We start from the raw sequence: 17809 nt of genomic DNA on the forward strand, positions 1-17809 counted from the left end.
ATTGAGACCCCTTCTTTTTGCTGTTGATCCAACTTTGTTACCTCAATCAATCAAGGTGTCCTCATGAACCTCAGGGGACTACTCTGGGCCTGCCATTAACACTCCCGGTCTCCTTGTACCGCTTGATCTTGTATTGGACCGATTACATGGACTTGTTGAGTTCTTTCAGGGCCTTGGAAATGGCTCTGCAACTCTTCCCTTCCAAATGAAGCGAAATAATGGCGCGCTTCGTGATCATGATGTTGTTTGTTAGAGGCTCAAGAATACGTTTGATAAAAAAATGTTTTTTTTTAACAAACAACGATAAAGGTTGCGATAATCATCTGTAGTAAGTATAATTAAAAAATATCCATCCATCTAGGAGAAATATTAAGTTAAACTTCCCGTCCTTTGACTTATGGGTTACCCTGTACATAGGTAATATATATATTAGGGTTTCTCATTTAATAAAAAATAATCTATTGTAAAAACTAATCTGGTCCATATTGAACTATTAATTTTCAGTTCTGCATTTTATCCTTATCACAGAAAGTGCATTTTAAAATCCTATGAATCTCACTTTCTTAAATTATGTTACCTTATCCGACACGCAAAAAAAAAAAAAAGAAAAAACATAAAAAGTAATGAGTGTACACTACAGAGCGGGGATCCAAAAACTGCAGTAGCATTTAATTTCTATTTTATCACCATTATTTTTGACTACGAGGTTTCAGTACTCAACCAAAATACATCTAAAATAAACAAGTTTTGCTTGTATCCCCTGTCTCCCAGTGTAGAAATGTCAAAGCAACAACAACAAAAATCAATGCGGGTGTCAGTGCCGAGAAGACTGTAGAAACCGTTGACTTCTCCATCCAGATTGTCAACAATACGACCAAGAAGAACCAAAACTTCTGCAACAACAATATGGGTTACTTTTGGCATGTGGCACTCCTCCTGACTTCAACCCCCCTGGGCTTTGCAGTTTAGAGTATCTTAGATAAGAATGTCTGGCGCACCTATCATTCATATTTGGATTTGTTCATAGCTGCCATCAGGACAGCGATGTCCGTCATGGACACGGCTTTCATTTTCAAGAGCTGTCGATCTGTTTGCCGGCGTGACAAGGGTGATCGGGCTTGTCAAAAAAGGATATATTGAATATAATTTATGGTTAAATATAGTATTTAAACATATCACAAAATGATTTTGATTTGTCCTTCCTTTTGATAAAAACCACATTTTTGTATTTTCCAATCATGCCTTGTTTTGTCTCTGCACTCTTTGATAGAAAAATATATATCCGAGCCCTTGGCCTAAAGGTGTCATCAAGATTCTTTAATATGTAGGATTTAACTTTTAATTTAATAAATTATTTATGACTAAATGAAGCTTATATTATGAAATAATTTAATGTGGGATTTTACGTACATAAGTTTAAAACACCCTAAAATCCCGGGGAAACGGTATCCTGGTATCTGGGAAGCTAATATATTTGTGATCTAACTACGAGTATGTATAAAGTTACATCAATTACGTCTCAGGTTAATAATGAATGTGTCAAAAGTCAATGCTAATTATGTGTACGATGAATGACATTTGCTATCGCCATGAAATAGTTAATTAAGCATTATAAAAAAAAATTCGCAGAAGCATTCAAAATATTATTATAGGACTACATTTTGTGGAAAAAAACGTTTGATGGATTATAATATGTTTTTTATAATCTATCAATTTATCTAATAAACGTGGTTTTTATTACCATTGTCCTGAAGGTTGAATGGTAAAGTCGAATTAGAAATAGATTTTAATCAAACACAGAATATTTGAAATGGAGCAATGTTGTAAACCACCATATTTTAACATTTATATAGAAGAAGAGAAGAGAAAAAAAGCGTGTGCTCTTTTTTAATTGCTAAACTGTGTTTTTTCTCTACAAAAGTCCATTACTTAATTATACAGTATAGATTATTCGTAAGTAGTGTCAATCCATCGGACCAATTAATGGAAAATTGAAATATAAAAAAATAATATTTGGATACTGTTCTTTTTATTCATTTCATTTGATCTCAGTGTACAGAATAAAAACTTTCAAATTTTCGCATTTAAAAGTAGTCTTAAAGAAATAATTAATGCTCTTTCTGAAAATAGGTCATTAGTAAAAAAATAAAAAGTTTTTTTCCAAAGAAAAGTCAGAAATATTTTGTTTCCTAGTAAAGGTCCTTTCTCGTTTTTTTCCCTTCTTAAATCTTCAAATGCATCCGAATAGGAGACAAAAGGTGTTTTATCGGATAATCTTGTTTAAATGGCGTCATAATGTATATGTATATCAGTCACATCATTCTAAATCAATCTTCACCAAATTTTATTAGAATGATAAATCATGTGTGAAATAAGAAAATAGGCAAATTATTTTGGCGTTTGAAATATAATTAAAGTTTAACTAAGACTTAAGTCACACATAAGTCAGAAAATCCTTATGATATAAGCCTTTATTTCTATTAACCTTGCAATTACGTATTTATTTATGTAATATTATTAGTTATCAAAAATTAAACTAAATTAAATGCTTGCTCAGGTATAATCCATAATAGTTTGTTCCAAAAGTGATAGTAGGTCTTTAGGAGGGCAGAGGGGGATTTTGATGAAGTTGCAGGTCAAAAAATAATGTATATGCAAGACCAACTTATTGTTTCATTTGAGGAGCCTGCAGACTTTAAGGGCTGTTAAGAACTTGACCAATTATCCAATATATTAGATGTGCCATTGAGTACGTAGCTCAATTTAATCAGGCCCTCAGAGTAAGATAAGAGGATCAACATAACTTCATCTAATGATCAGAGCACGCTAATATTAACGGTAACAAATCTTAAAAATCGTAAAATCTTCAAAATATATTAGTAGGAGAAAACAAATTTTATGATGATACTTTGCTGGGCGTCCGCAAGGGGTGGGATGGAGGGTGCAACCCCCTTAAATTAAGGATTCTTAGCTATTTACAAGGAAATTTTAATATTAAAAAAATTTAATATTTGAAATTTTTTTCCAAGAAATTTAACTTTTTTTGAACAAATGTGGATTTTTGAATTTTTTTTCCAAAAATGTAATTTTTGCCTACAAAGTTAAATTATTTGTGAGCAACATTGTATTTTTGGAATATTATTTTAAAAAAATATATATATATTTTGTGAATAGCTGGGGATTTTTGAAATTTTTTTCCAAAAGATTTAATATTTTTGAATAGGTATGGATTTTTTGTTACTTTTTGTGTGAACATCTTTGGAATTTTGATTTTTTTCCCCAAAAATTTAATATATATTTTTTTTTTCCAAAATAATTAATTTTTGAGAATAACTATGGATTTTTCAATTTTTTTTTTTCCAAGCACGTTGCACGAAGTCTAAACAGAGATAGCTCGGATTAATTTTGATCCCACCGTCTCTTATATGTATACAGTATTTTTTCTAGAACTTATCGGGTATTTCCGTCATTCATTTGAAAAAAATGAATGACATTTGATCTAGAAAAATATTTGTCTCTCATAATATATGAGACTGAAAAAAATCGGTCCGTAAATTGAGACCGAAAAAAATCGTCCATAAATTGAGACCGAATCAAAATCGGTATACAGAGTGAGACTGAAAAAAATCGGTCCACGGACTGAGACCACAGTTTGAAGCGAAAATCGCTCTAAAAAAATTTACTTAAGACCAAACCGAAAAAAAAAAATCGGTGTTGGACCGAGTCTCAACACTAATACATACCATATGGAGCTCATTTCCATATTTTTATTTGAAGTTTTATTACATTTTATATAACGCACTTTAATGTTATAAGTAGATAGTTAACCTGTTTTTTTTTTTTTTTTCAATGTCTGTTTTTTTGATACAATATGCACAAGAAAACCCGTGATTGTTTTCAAAACAAGTAAATTCCTTATGATAATTGTTTCAAAAACATTGTATTACAGTCTTTTTGTTTTAATGTTTAAAATTAGAGGTAGTAGTACCCGGTATTACCGGAGTAATTTGGCGCCGGCTAAAATACCAATTTTTCTTTAATAGGTATTATAGAAAATAGCTACTCGATAAATCTTCAGTGCAGGCTCGCTAACGGCATTCCATGGAACGTGCATTCAATGAACAGAACGCTGAACAGAACAGGTTTTTTTTTAAAGGTTGAACGCTAAAAATCAGATTTTAGCGTTCCGTTCCAATAGTACTTAAAAAAAATTTATTTTTTACGTTTTTTAAATATGATTGAAATGGCTGATAAAGCAAAGGCGAACACTTAGTAGACCTATTTTGTGGCAGTAGCATAGGAGGGTGTGAGGCTGAGTGGGCACTTTTGAAGGCAAAAAATCGGAAAAAAAAAATTCAAAAGTACAGAGTTATTCACTAGAAATTTATTTTTTGGAAAAAAAAATCAAAAATTACATTTCAAACAATAATTTTTTTGAAAATCCTTTCACAAATCACCAGCTGTTCATAAAAAATTAAATTTTTTGGAAAACAATTTCAAAAGTCCATAGCTATAAATTATTTTTTTTAATTTGCAAATCTTAATGTATACACACATGAATTATGGATATATATGTTACGGGCAATGTGGAAAATCGGACATTTTGTAAAAATACCCATTAGAACGGGCAATGTGCAGAATGCCCGGATAATTTGTAAAATGCCCTTCAGAGCGGGCAAGTTGATAAATACCTGGACAATCTATAAAATTTCCAATAGAGTGGTCAATGGTGATTTTAACTTCATTTACATTGTCCTAAGAAATTATTGTGGGTAATTTGATTATTAAACAATTCATTGCAAGCAATTTGATAATCAACTGCAGGGATGCCCAACCCGTGGATCGTGGGCGGCATTGCAGCTTGCCTAATTTTTAGGTGTGGACACTGCTCATTCTAAATCCAAGTAGTATTTTTTATCTAAATTGTCTTAGTATCATCAAAACGCGTAGAACGCTTATAATACGTACAAACATTAAAAATATTTGAGGGTATCTCGTAATTTTTGAGACTATAACATGGCTGCCAGATTAGCTTTTTTAAACAATTTGGTATTGAAAAATTAAATTTGAAATATTTATATTTGGTCTAAAAGTGAAATTAATTTGTATTTAATAGTTGATTTATGTAGCTATTTTTAAAGAAAATAACTGAATAGGTTCTGCTGCCAATTAAAAAATTTCAAGTAGGAATGTTAGACATCCGTGATCAGGATATTAAAAGGGGTCCTTGATACTCAGGATAGAGGCGGCGATAGGTTTTGATCCTCTTTGTGAAGAAGTGGTTGAAACCCGTTGAAAGGGGTCCTTCATATTCAGGATAGTCGAGGCGATAAGGTTTTAGATCCCCCTGTCTGTCTACCTGCATAACATGTTGGTGGAGGTAATTTGTCTAAATAAAATTGAGTCTCTCGTGAACATTTCTTCTCATACAATAGTTTGATTGTATTAATACAATATAAATTTCAATCAAAATAAACTAGAGTATCAAATTGCTTACAATGAAACTGTTGCAAAATCAAATCCTAAATGATCAAATTGCTTTTTAATGAATTGTTTAATAAACAAATTGCATGCAATGTCATTGTATAAAAATCAAATCCTTAATGATAAAATTGCTTAGCAATAAATTGTTTAACATTCAAATTACCCACAATCATTTCTCCTGACAATGTAAATGAAGTTCAAATCACCATTGATCCCTCTATTGGAAATTTTATAGATTGCTGAGACAATCTGCACATTACCCATTCTAACGGGCATTTTGAAAAATAATAATAATGGTATTCTTTTTATACGTACACGCCTGAAATATTCCATTATTACGAACACATAATTATTTCTTATATCAAAAATATTTATATGATTTACATCAGAGAGTACTTATACAGCGCACCCCGTGTCCCGTTGGATTGTATATAACAGAAGGGGGGTAGGCAATCTTTGAGACATGGAGTGCCAACGTCATCATTTCTAATCAATAAGTGTACCACTATCAACAACAATGCTAAAAGACATACACAACATACGTGCCAAAGGTTGCCAACCCCTGATAAAAAATAACAATAAATGACATAGATATTGCAGGCATAAGCATATAGCCTATAAGGATATCCCCTGGTCGACAATGTTTGATTAATACGACTAAATTGCTATTTCTTAGATCAAAAAGCTATCAATATATTTAATGCACCAGGTAACTCGATTTCCTTTATACATACACTTAAACAGACAAACTTTGCTTTGTTAGTATGGATAAGCAAGGCAGCTCTAGTGGTTGACCAGATTATTCATTTTAAAAGTATTATTTTAGGGTCTAAACCCGTGGTTGATTTTTTTAAGCACATATTTTTATCTTTATATACTATAAGTACGATATTTTTATTCATCATGAATATTTTTTTTTTTTTTTTTTTCTATAAAACTTATGACTTTGACGAATGACTACCGTGATAAAAGCCTCAATTGAAATCTTCAAATCCTTGACGACTTCAAATATAATTATAAATTCAGAAAAATAAGCACAAGTTTCCTCCTGTGTTTGAAATGTTCTGAGAGTATCATTGATGATTTGTCTAATAATCAATTTTATGCTCCTTGCATTACAAAAATAATTAACTTAGGAATTGCAGATGAATAACTTCTTAAAATGAAAATCGTCATTGCTTCACATTCAATATGGCTCATATCGCCAAGTTGTTTCGTACGACTCTACATATAAAAGCATGGGTTGGCTGTAGATAAAACAAAAAGGTTGTGTCTTATAGTCGAGTTCATTGTTAATTTTTACTTCCATATATGATTCGCAATTAAAGTAGATTTAAATATTTAATCTGTCAATCACATACGTGACATCAAATACAATTAATTCATAACATGAAAAAAAAAAGAAAGGAGATGTACTTTCAAAAAAAGTATCGTCATTAAATTTGTGGAGAAAGTTGTGTGGTATGGTAACTCTGAGTTCTACTATCTTTACTATCAAGCTCTAAGGAAGAAGATAGACAATTTAGGATATCAAAAATAGTAGACATCGGAGATGGAAGTGATTTGGGAGATATTAGTGTACTGCCATACTGTTCACCTAACCTTATTTGGGATCATACTTCAATTATTTATGTTCCAGGCTTGGAACTACGCTACTGGACCTTTTATCACAATAGTCATTCATCAAAGTCAATTAAACTGTTTTGTCTCTTAACTGCTTCGACTTCTCTCATGCCACACACAAAGTTGTGAACGTGCAGTAAAAGAAATAATCAACGGTTCAGCTTAAATTTGTGGACTAGAGATACTATATTAGAGCAATATTAAAAATGTCTTTAATTTCCCCTATTAATGAAGCAAAAAAAGAATTAAAAAGAATTATTGACTCATAGTTTCTTTTTTGAAAGGTTATAGAAAATAAATAAAAGGTTGTATTTTGAAGAGTTTAATTGACAGTTTTCGCAGAATAAGAAATCTCTTTGATCAAAGTCAGATGAAAGTAACCAATTCAATGAAAAAAATAGGCCCTCTTGGGATTCTTGGTGATAAGAAATCTATTCGTTTTTTGATCTCAAATCTGGATTCAATAGAGTTCTCGTACCTCGCCTCTTATAATCTTTCCCAGAATCATATGGAAATTTGATTCAATGCTGTGAGATTATACAATGGATGGAGTTATAATCCTACCTGTAGACAATTTAGAAGTGAATATCGATCTCCTTTAATTCATGGACGCAAAAATATTCTCAAAAGTTCTTCTTCTAACTATACGGTTCTTGATGAAACTGCTGTATTAAATGTATTTTATCATGAGTCGACCTTGAATTATGTGATGCCAACTGTTGTAAAACTTTATCCCAAGGAAGAACAAACAGATGAGAATAACCGTATGGCGATAACATAAAAGCAAGCCGGGATATAAGAAACTGCAATAATTATAAGAGTCATTCTCATCTTTTCATAAAAAAATATATTTAAATGTACGCCTAAAGAGCTTCCCAAAATAGTTTGGAAGCATTTGAAAACGTTCCGTTTGAAATACTATTCACCATTTAAGAATATTCTCCAATGTATAAAATAATCTACACTGGATTATTATTTAGGCATTTTTTAATGTTAACATACATTAAAATTATCTATTAAAAGTTATGAAATGATATTTTCGAAATATAAATATATTCTAAAGTTGACTACTAAAATAGGTGGCATATTCTCTTCAAAAATACCAGCTGAAATAGTAAAAAAATATATTCAGAAATTGCTACAATATTAAAAAGAATTACTTTCAATTGAAACATTCACTAACAAACGTACAAATAAGATAATTTACTCAAAGCAATACAATTTCCAATTCAAGGTTTAAATAGTATTTTATGCATAAATTAGTAAGATCAATACATTTTGACCTTTGCCTATTGCTCAGCAACTCCTCTCTTATGTTTTAATTCAGCTTTAATAGTTTACCCTTAATTAATCTATTAATACAAATTGATATTCAATAGATTTTTAAAGGGGCAAATCCCCTTTATAAATTACTACAAGCTCTTATTGTTAAATATAAAAAGTTGCCCTCACTGAGCTAGAGACAATATTCACCACATTATCCTGCTATAATACCGCCAATAGTAACTCAATTATGTTAATGCCTCCATGGTCAAAAACAAAAACTAGAAATAACTGTCTTTGAGATAAAATATATATTTTTCAATTGCTAATTTATCAACTTTATTGTGGTAGAATCCTGTATATGATGTACCGTTTTTTAGATTAGATTTACATATGTAATTAAAATATTAAATATATATGTAATGGATGACAGAATTTTCTCAGAATTAAAAAAAGTGGAAATAACTGCCTGTGAAAATGATTTTTGTGTAGATACTAATTTAGGACTGAAAACTGCTGTCCTTTCTAGTTCAGTCTCGGTCCTGTCCAGTTAATTCCTGTATAACGGGCCGTGCAGAATTATTTACTGATTTTTGTTCAGAACATATAGTGGACAATAATGACATTTGAATGACTTGAGAAACAATTTATTCATACATTTTTAGAATAATAAAATAGTTTGTGATCAAATTTAATCAATGTAGCCACCATTTGACTCAATGACACTGGTCAGGCGACGTCTGAAGCTGCCACAGACTTGCTGGATATAATCGGCGTCCATGGAGGCCCAGGCATTGTTGACAGCAGCCTTTAAGGCATTTATGTTCTTGTGTCGTTTTTGCAGGCCTTGGTCTCCACGTGCGCCTAGATAGAGAAGTCTAGTGGGTTCAGATCTGGGCTCTGAGGGGGCCAGTAGTCCTTGGCCAAAAGTTCATGTTGTCCTTGAGCTACTCCTGAGCTTTCTTGGAAGCGTGGGCGGGTGCTCCATCTTGTTGAAAAACCCAAGGAGAGTTTCCGACTATGGATTTGATCCACGGAAGGGCCTTGGACGCCAGAATCTTCACATAATCCTCCGCTGTTAATCTGTAGCCAGTGGGGAACCATACCGGCTTCATGGCCTTCTCGTTGGATCTCCAAAGCCCACAACACGGTCATTTTGCCTGTTGAAAACAGGATCGACCGTAAAAGTTTTCTCATCTGGAAAAATGATGATGCGTCCAGATGAGCTCTTGATATCATTCAAGATTTTCTTGGCACGCTCAAGTCTGACTTCTCGCTGACGTTCAGTTAGCAGAGGGCGTTCAGTACGCCTCAGGGACTTTCCTCCAACCCTTTTCAATGCCCTTGAAACAGTTGATGTCGACGTTCCCATCTTTCTGGCCATGTCGGCAATGGACTTGTTGGGAGTCCTCTTGAACACTGCCTTTACTTGCCTTGTTGAGACAGTGGGCTTCCTGCCAGCCCCAGGGGAATGCTTGAGATCACCCCCAGCCTCCAGTAACTTGGAAACGTTGTAAATTGTCTTCAACGAGGCCCCAACCTGTTCCTTAATGTTGTTATGAGGCACTCCCGTTCGGAGGAGGGCTGCAATTTCGATCCTCTTTGTTTCTTGATTGGACATAGTCTCACGTGTGGAAGTTGTTACGCTCTCACAGGAAGAATTTTTGTTTATTTTAACAGTAAAAATACGAAACAATCAGATTGGTTGCCACATAACCTCTTAAAAAGTGTATTTACATCATCGGTAAATAATTTTGCACGGCCCGGTATAAGTCCTAAAACTTATTCAGTTTTGTTCTTGATGGAGTCACTAAACTTACTTTATTTCATTTTTTAAATCAGTTCTTGTACAGACAGTCCGAAGGACCGAGAGTTTGAAGGAGCGGTCCCAAAACTGATAGGACTAGTTGAAAGAATGGGCTAGACCAAACAAATAAAGACTGACAACCACCTATTTAAAATGAATTCCTCATATACTAAGAACAATGATACTCTAAATTTGTGTAAAATATAACTCTTTGTGCAATAGATACGTATGAAAACAATCTTATTAACAAGTTGCAGGGACCTCAACTCATTAAAAAATTCAACTTGTTGGAACAATAAATTTAGAAAGGAATAATCCGCTTTAAAGGTCTTTGTTTATTTCCTGGATATTTTTTTGTTAGGAATCCCAAGCTTATATTGTTATTCATTTTGAAGTTCTTGAAATAATTTGAGAGAATCATCATATTTTAATACCTTTTAAATTCTGCAATACTAATTACCAAAATGATATAATTTTTTTTATTTCTTTTTAATTGTGTTATATAATAACAAAACAAATTCAGTAGAAGATATACATAAATATCACTACTATGCCTAAAAAAGGCTTAGTTCACAATATAATTAAGATTTTATATTGATACAATTTGACTTTTAACCAACAATATATTTAGGGCCCGTCCTCCTGGTAACCTTTTTAAAACGATGCTGTGTTTTTTTATTTATATTCAAAAAGTTTTGCAGAGGGGAAATTTTTCCTTCAATCCGCGCAGGTAAAAATATTGATGTGCCTAATGGGAATGTTATTGGAAGAAAAGGGAAAATGAGCGCAGTTGGCGTGTAAAAATTAACTACTTCTCTTTAGTTAGTACAATTTGCAATTTGCTTATAAATAGAAACAGATTGTAGAAATTATTTTACGGGTACACGGCGTTGTTAGATTCTACCACTCTAGAAGTCGTTTTCAAAAAATATCGTTTTAGGACGCCCTGCTAACTTGCTTAGATGCAAACCCTAAACAGATAAATATTTTACATTTTCCTCATGAAAAAGTTACCGAGTAGACAGGGCCTCAGATTAACGCTTTGCTATTGGACGGAGAATACGAGGGAATTGATCCAAGATGAGTGTTCATTTTTTTAGATTTTTAGTTCAGGGACGACTCTATAATCAAATGAAGATCGGGCTGGAATGATTATGAAATATATTTATTTTTACTTTTTACCTTAGTATTTAATACACAATTAATTTGATGCTATCAAAGCTATAAAACATTGTGACAAAACTCGCCTGATAGGTTGAAATCCGTACAAGTGTCACTTCTACAAAAACACAAATACCGTTACTTAATCCTAATGACTAGCCCCTCCCCCCTCAATAATATATCCTGTGGCCATGCCTGTCTTATCCCCTATTTGTGAAGTATATAAAGTTTAAATTAGGAATGGAATGATAAATCGGGAATCGAGTCTTCTTTATGGAGTCGCAATTGGGAAAATAATGTTTTTTGTTTGCAATTCTTATTCTTATTTATAACTAGTTTTTAACTATTTATTACTTTTCTAAGTTATGAAAAAATAGCTCCCTTCCTCCCAAATTAAGGTATTCGTAACTGGACAAGAAAATTAAACATTTGAAATTTTTTTTACAAAAAATTTATTATTTGAAATTTAATTTAATTTTTCCATTTATTTCCAAAAAATTTAATTTTCTGCGAATAAATAGGAATTTTTTAAATTTTTCTCCAAAATATTTAATATTTTAATTTTTTTTTTCAAAAAGTTTTATGTTATAAATTTAATTTTTTTTCCCAAAAAGTTTTATATTATAAATTTAATTTTTGAAATTTCTTTCCATTTGTTTTTTTTCAACAGCTGTGAGTTTTGGAAATTTTCAAAAAAAATTATTAATTTTGTGAATATCTGTTTATTTTAGATTTTTTTTTTGAAGAACTGTGAATTTTTGAATTTTTTTTGAAAAAATTTAATTTTGGAGAATAGCCGTTTGTTTTTTAAATTCTTTTAAAAAAATTTCATTTTTTTCAAAAAATTTAATATTTGAAAATTCATTTTTGATTTAAAAAAAAAAAAAAATCCTAAAATCAACCCCCCCACCTCCTCTGAAACCTGTGGACGTCCCTGATAGCAATATGGTATTTTTTAACTATTATTTAAATTATTTAAGAATCGGTTTCGGGAATGTATTTCAGATACTGATATTGTTTGCTAATTGATTGGATAGTTTGTCTAGAGGTCATTCTTGTAAATCAAAGAAACAACGAGAGCTGACAACCAAATACAGTTCAAGGTTATTAAAACTACAAGATTAGATCATGATGTAATCGGGCTGGCTAGAATGTTCAATTGGATGTATCGTACCGACTGCTGGGCAAGAAAGAAAGATTAGAAAAATAAAAACACGCAACCACTATGACGTCAATAATAAAAAGCGTGGTGGAAGTCAAACATCAGTCGTCCACACCTTATCGTATAACCTTGTAATTATATTAACCTTGATACAGTGTGATACATTTTTGTGTTTGTGACCTTGGCATAGCCTTGTGGAGTAACCACGCGATGCTTCTGTTTATGTTGAACGTTCAATATAGATAGTATCTTGCTTAATAACTCGGATTAAGTAGTAAGTAATACTATCAGCTTTTTCATGATCCGAAAAATCCCACCTATTTTTTTATTATACGTAAAAATTCGAGTATCCGAAGCCGGTTTGAATCTCATATCTTTTCGGATAATGCAAGTTTACTTATACTTTCAGTACCGGAGTACTTCGGATCTAGGTCCAAGACTCGTCCTATATCTACCTGGCACATTTCTGACAATTATTTCTTGGCCCTAGGCTAGTTCTTTTGCAACTGTATGTAAATCTCAATGTCCCTTTTGCAATCCTTTGTCAGTTTCTTTGTATTAATTAGTACTGATGACCACTACTCTAGAATAATATCATCCATTAAATTACACATCGATTGAAAGTTTCAAATGAGCTAAAATTGAGGACGTTAATTAAATGGTTTACAGCAAGGATGGTTAAACTACTACCTCTGTGTCCCATATGGATCAGAATATACTTTTGTGGCCCACCAAAAAAGCTTTTGTGAGTCGTTTAAAGTATAAACCAGGTGAATGCTATACTTTTAAATAGTTTAACTATAAACTAACATAAAACACATAACATTCAGCCATTCATACTCCAAACAGGGAAATAAAAAAAGAACTCTAAGTAACTGGGAGCTTACCAATAACACCCAAACTATAGGATTATTCATCATTTATTTGTAGAAGAGTAGAAATTTGTTTGCAGTAGTTAATTCAAGATCATTAAAAAGGGGTCAAAAAGGAAAGAAAATCAAAAAAATGTCTTCTTAAAAATACTCTATTTCGGCTTTTTTCCACCACATATTAAATATTTTTATTAATATCTACATATATTAATAAAGAAAATGTTATCTGTGTGAGCTAAAGCTCAGTCAGGGTGTAATTTAGTCTCTAGATCAGGGGTCAGGTAACTTTTTTTAGTCAAAAAAAAGTAAAAAGAAATTGTAGACAAATTAATTTACTCCAAACCAATTGCATGATGCTTATTTGTTTATTTAATTTAAAACTAGGAAGTAGTATGTACATTACCCCATGTCTCCCGGCCACTACTCAAGACTAGATTAGGCATATCATATTATTTTTTTAACAAGTTGTTATTATACGTCTTTTATTCTTAAGGTACTTTGTAACCTTTATTGCCTCACGCAACCTTTCCGTCAAAAGAAACAGGGGGAAAAAGCCAGAAATCATCTGGTAGTTAGGCAAATAAGTCAATCATACCAACCGCTATTTATCTCTTATATTTCCCAGACTATCTCTGTCATAATATTTCATCACCATTTTTAAAATGAATTAAATATTATTCAAATCTACATAGTATTTTATATAGATACTGTGTTATAATTGCTTAATAATATTTGATTAAAAGAGTAGTTATAAGTAATAGTAAAAATAGCCAAAATTTCTTCATAGAAATAATAGTAAAATGGCCAATATATATATTATATAAACCATAAGGGATCAGCAACCAATTGTATTCCTGTTCTTTTGAAAACGGAGCATAAGTAAAGAATATCATAAAACTTGGTTTATTTATCAAAAAGAATACATTATGAAATAGCCATGACGTATCAAGGGAGATGAGGGAATCGACAGCTGAAAACACAATAGGTAGGCGAGGCAACGCCGTGCAGGAGAGAATATTTACTTAATGTTATTTAATAACTACGTGTGAGTGTGCGCTCATTAAAACGGAGAATAACTTTGAATAATTCTTACAGGAGTTTACGTCTATATTAATGTAACAAGATTGGTCTGTTCGTCGACGCCTATAAAATTACAATTTCCTTAATGACACACTTTTATTGAAAAATCCGTATACCTCTGACTCACAGGTTATTTCTTTAAATATTTGATGTTGTATCTACCCGAAAAACCAAAAAGTTGGAAAATAGAATATGTCTAGCTTTAATTCAATGCTATGCATAAAAATAAGGATTCATGCCAAATTTCAGATGGGCAGAAAACGGGAATGTAATATCAATGTCTCATATTGTATCTCCTTATCTAATCATATATTGCATGCTAATTCGAAAAATTCAAGTTTAATAGTGAATGAATTATTATATAATTCATTGGTATCTTACGTAAAAGAATTTTAAAAGTAAATACCAGTGGTTCTCAAACTTTTATAATTGACTTAACCCCTTACAAATATGTTTTCAGCCACATATTCCCTAACCAGTGCACACTTTTTCATGTTGCTAATAAATATATCTCTTTGTAAATCTCACCAACATACCTCTTGGAGATTCTCCACGTACCCAAATATGAGAATCACTGGACTAAAGACAAATTGATTTTACATAATTGTATAATCCAAACAATAAAATAAGAAAAAAATAGTTTAGTGGAAATAAAACAATTATGACTTTACTTTTTTATTGTTGGTTATGTTGTTTTTAAAGATATTTGATATAGAACGATTATCTATTTATATACCTCTCCAAGTATACACAGGTTAAGACAAAGTTGTGTGAAGATTTATTTAATGTGTTAGCAGAAAGTAACAAATAATATATAAATAATAACCTAAAAATTTTATATTTGTATAATTCCATCGCATTTTCAACAAATCCTCATAATAAACTGTTCACAAGAAAATATGATTTGAACATAGTACGCTGAACATACTATTAATTTACAAGATATCTTCTGAATACATGGTGCAACAATAAAATTACATTATACAACGTAAAAAAAAAATCAAAGTTACGACCGAAGTCCATATTTTTCTACATGACCATTTATACACGTTTAAAAATGTAATATATCCATGGATATTTAAAACTTATTTAAACTTTTGTTTTTGCTAAGGATGCTCAAGTTGATCAAGATAATAACTTATTTCTATATTTTTTAGATATGAAGTACTTTGAATATTAATATTTGTAGCTATATTCAAAGAAACAAGTTCAAAAATGGCTCACCTCACATTTTGAACGTAGGGGAATCACATTTTATATCTTTTATTTTATTTTATACAATATTCAATACATAAAAAGTATCATAATTGGTACATTATCTACAAATTTCGAGACTCTTAAATCCCTTTTTTGATTTAAAAAAAACTAATTTCGATATGAGGGAAGCTTTATCACGTCCTTACCGTTATTGTATCACGCAACCTTTCCTTGGAAACTGAGCATGAGTAAAAAATAACATAAAACTTGGTTTATTTATCTAAAATAATACATTATGAAATAGCCATGACGTAAGAGGAGGGAAACGACAGCTCACAACAAAATAGTTCGGGTACTTTTGTGTTAGCAAGGTAACGCCGTGTTATCAAATTTCATTTTGTTTGGACAAAAATGATTAAAAGAGTATCTTCTCTAATTTTTTTTATACATAACTTTTTGCATATTAGTATTTCACTGTTAAGTATTAGTCAGAGAATATTATCATTTCAAAAGAAGGAGCTGATCAAATTAAGGAAAAATGTAAAGCCTTCAGTCTTAATGGATGAAAGCTGGCTTATAACCAGTTACAATAGCAATAAGAAATTTAAATATTCATGCAATCTAGTCATATTTATGAACATTACATTTATCATTGTTTTGTTAAAAAAAATAAACTGGAAGGAAAATTTGTTTTTTTCTATCCTTATTCAGATTATTTTTGATCAATAAATCAATATGGAAAAGTCGTAGATACAATATACATTAGACTGCTCTGTTTTCGTGTTAATGTTAACCACCCCTTGCACGAAGAACTTTACTGTTGGGCAAATTCAATTTGAATTTAAAAAAAAGAAAAGATTTTTAAGACAAAATTGCACATTTTGTAACCCCTAAAATATGATGTGATGAGTCAAAATTGTAATTTAAAAAAGTATATATTGTGCACCTTGAATTTATTTATTTAAGAGGTCTAAGATGTTTTCAATTCGTTTTTCTTTTGTAGACTTGTGACAACTCGTTTTCACCACTTCTCAGTAGATAGAAAATAAGAATTTGGACTTTTTAATTTAAAAATAACTTTTAAACTATTTTCACTATAATTACCAATTTTGGGAGACTTATGTAAAACATCCATTCGTTGCTATATGTTTTCTAAATATTAATTAATATAACCGGTTTGTTGCCATTGCAAATTTATCGAGATATTAATAGTCTTTTTCCTTTAAAACCTGTATTTTCATTTTCTTGACTTGTGAGAACTCGACTTTAGTATTAAATTATAATTGTATATTATAGAAAATAAAAGAAATTTCAAGAACTATAAATTCATCAATTTAATAGTTGGATTAAAAAAAATTGTCGCCATATTTAGATATTTTAAATAATAATATTTTATAGACTTAAGCATGGGTATTTGTAAGTAAAAAAATGGATAACAGTGGCATAAGTGAAAACGCATTACTCATATTGTTTATTTTATATGGGAAATTGGATAGATATTATAAAAAAAAACAAAAACTATTACACTAAACAGTCATTAAAAGTGTTGAATTTAATTATCAAATTGGGAATAAATATGCAACTTAATATACAAAAAAATCACAAAGACATTGATTGTATATTGCAATCAATACCTATTTATGAACCTACTCAATTATAAATGGACTATACAAAAGTATATACCTATATGTTTTTCGGTAATGCAATATTATGTCAAAATACAAAAATATATAGGGACAACATTCACGAAATGTAAGGTAAATTTTCGAAAAAAATTCTTGCCTCTATGATGTGGATCAAGAGAGTAATAGCTGTCCATAGGGATTTTGGGTCGTTGTATTTCGCTTATGCAAATTTTTGCGCCATGTTATACACAACACCTGGATGTAGTTGGATGTTGATACCTCGCTGGGGTAGCAGACTCTGTTCAAAGAGACCCTTCGTTGCGTCTGAAGACCCTACAAAAAATGGATAGTGGAAATTTTTTTGTGACTTTGATTTTTTTTTGCTTTATTTCCAGTTGATTCCGTCTCCAACGACGACTCCTTCCTTGATAACTTTGAGGTTTCCTGCATGGGTCTTTCAATCGTAACAGTCAGTTGCTTCTATTTACTCAATAATGAATGGCTTCGGTTTTCTTCGAGCTGTACGTACCACAAA

General features: G+C 31.1%; 1 protein-coding gene across 5 annotated transcripts in view; it reads right to left on the minus strand.

Annotated features, from left to right (window-relative positions):
* The window catches only part of Ae2 (Anion exchanger 2), a 68450-nt gene that overhangs the window by 34139 nt on the left and 16502 nt on the right, over positions 1 to 17809 (minus strand). The window contains exon 1 of one of the 5 annotated variants that reach the window (XM_071888977.1): positions 7672 to 7846. The exons of the other annotated variants lie outside the window; for them this stretch is intronic. The gene's annotated coding sequence lies outside the window, so the exon portion shown is untranslated. Of the gene's footprint in view, positions 1 to 7671; positions 7847 to 17809 lie in introns of those variants that run through there. 5 annotated transcript variants of the gene reach the window in all.

The sequence above is a fragment of the Lepeophtheirus salmonis genome, chromosome 5, assembly GCF_016086655.4.
Source record: "Lepeophtheirus salmonis chromosome 5, UVic_Lsal_1.4, whole genome shotgun sequence".
NCBI lineage: Eukaryota > Metazoa > Arthropoda > Copepoda > Siphonostomatoida > Caligidae > Lepeophtheirus > Lepeophtheirus salmonis.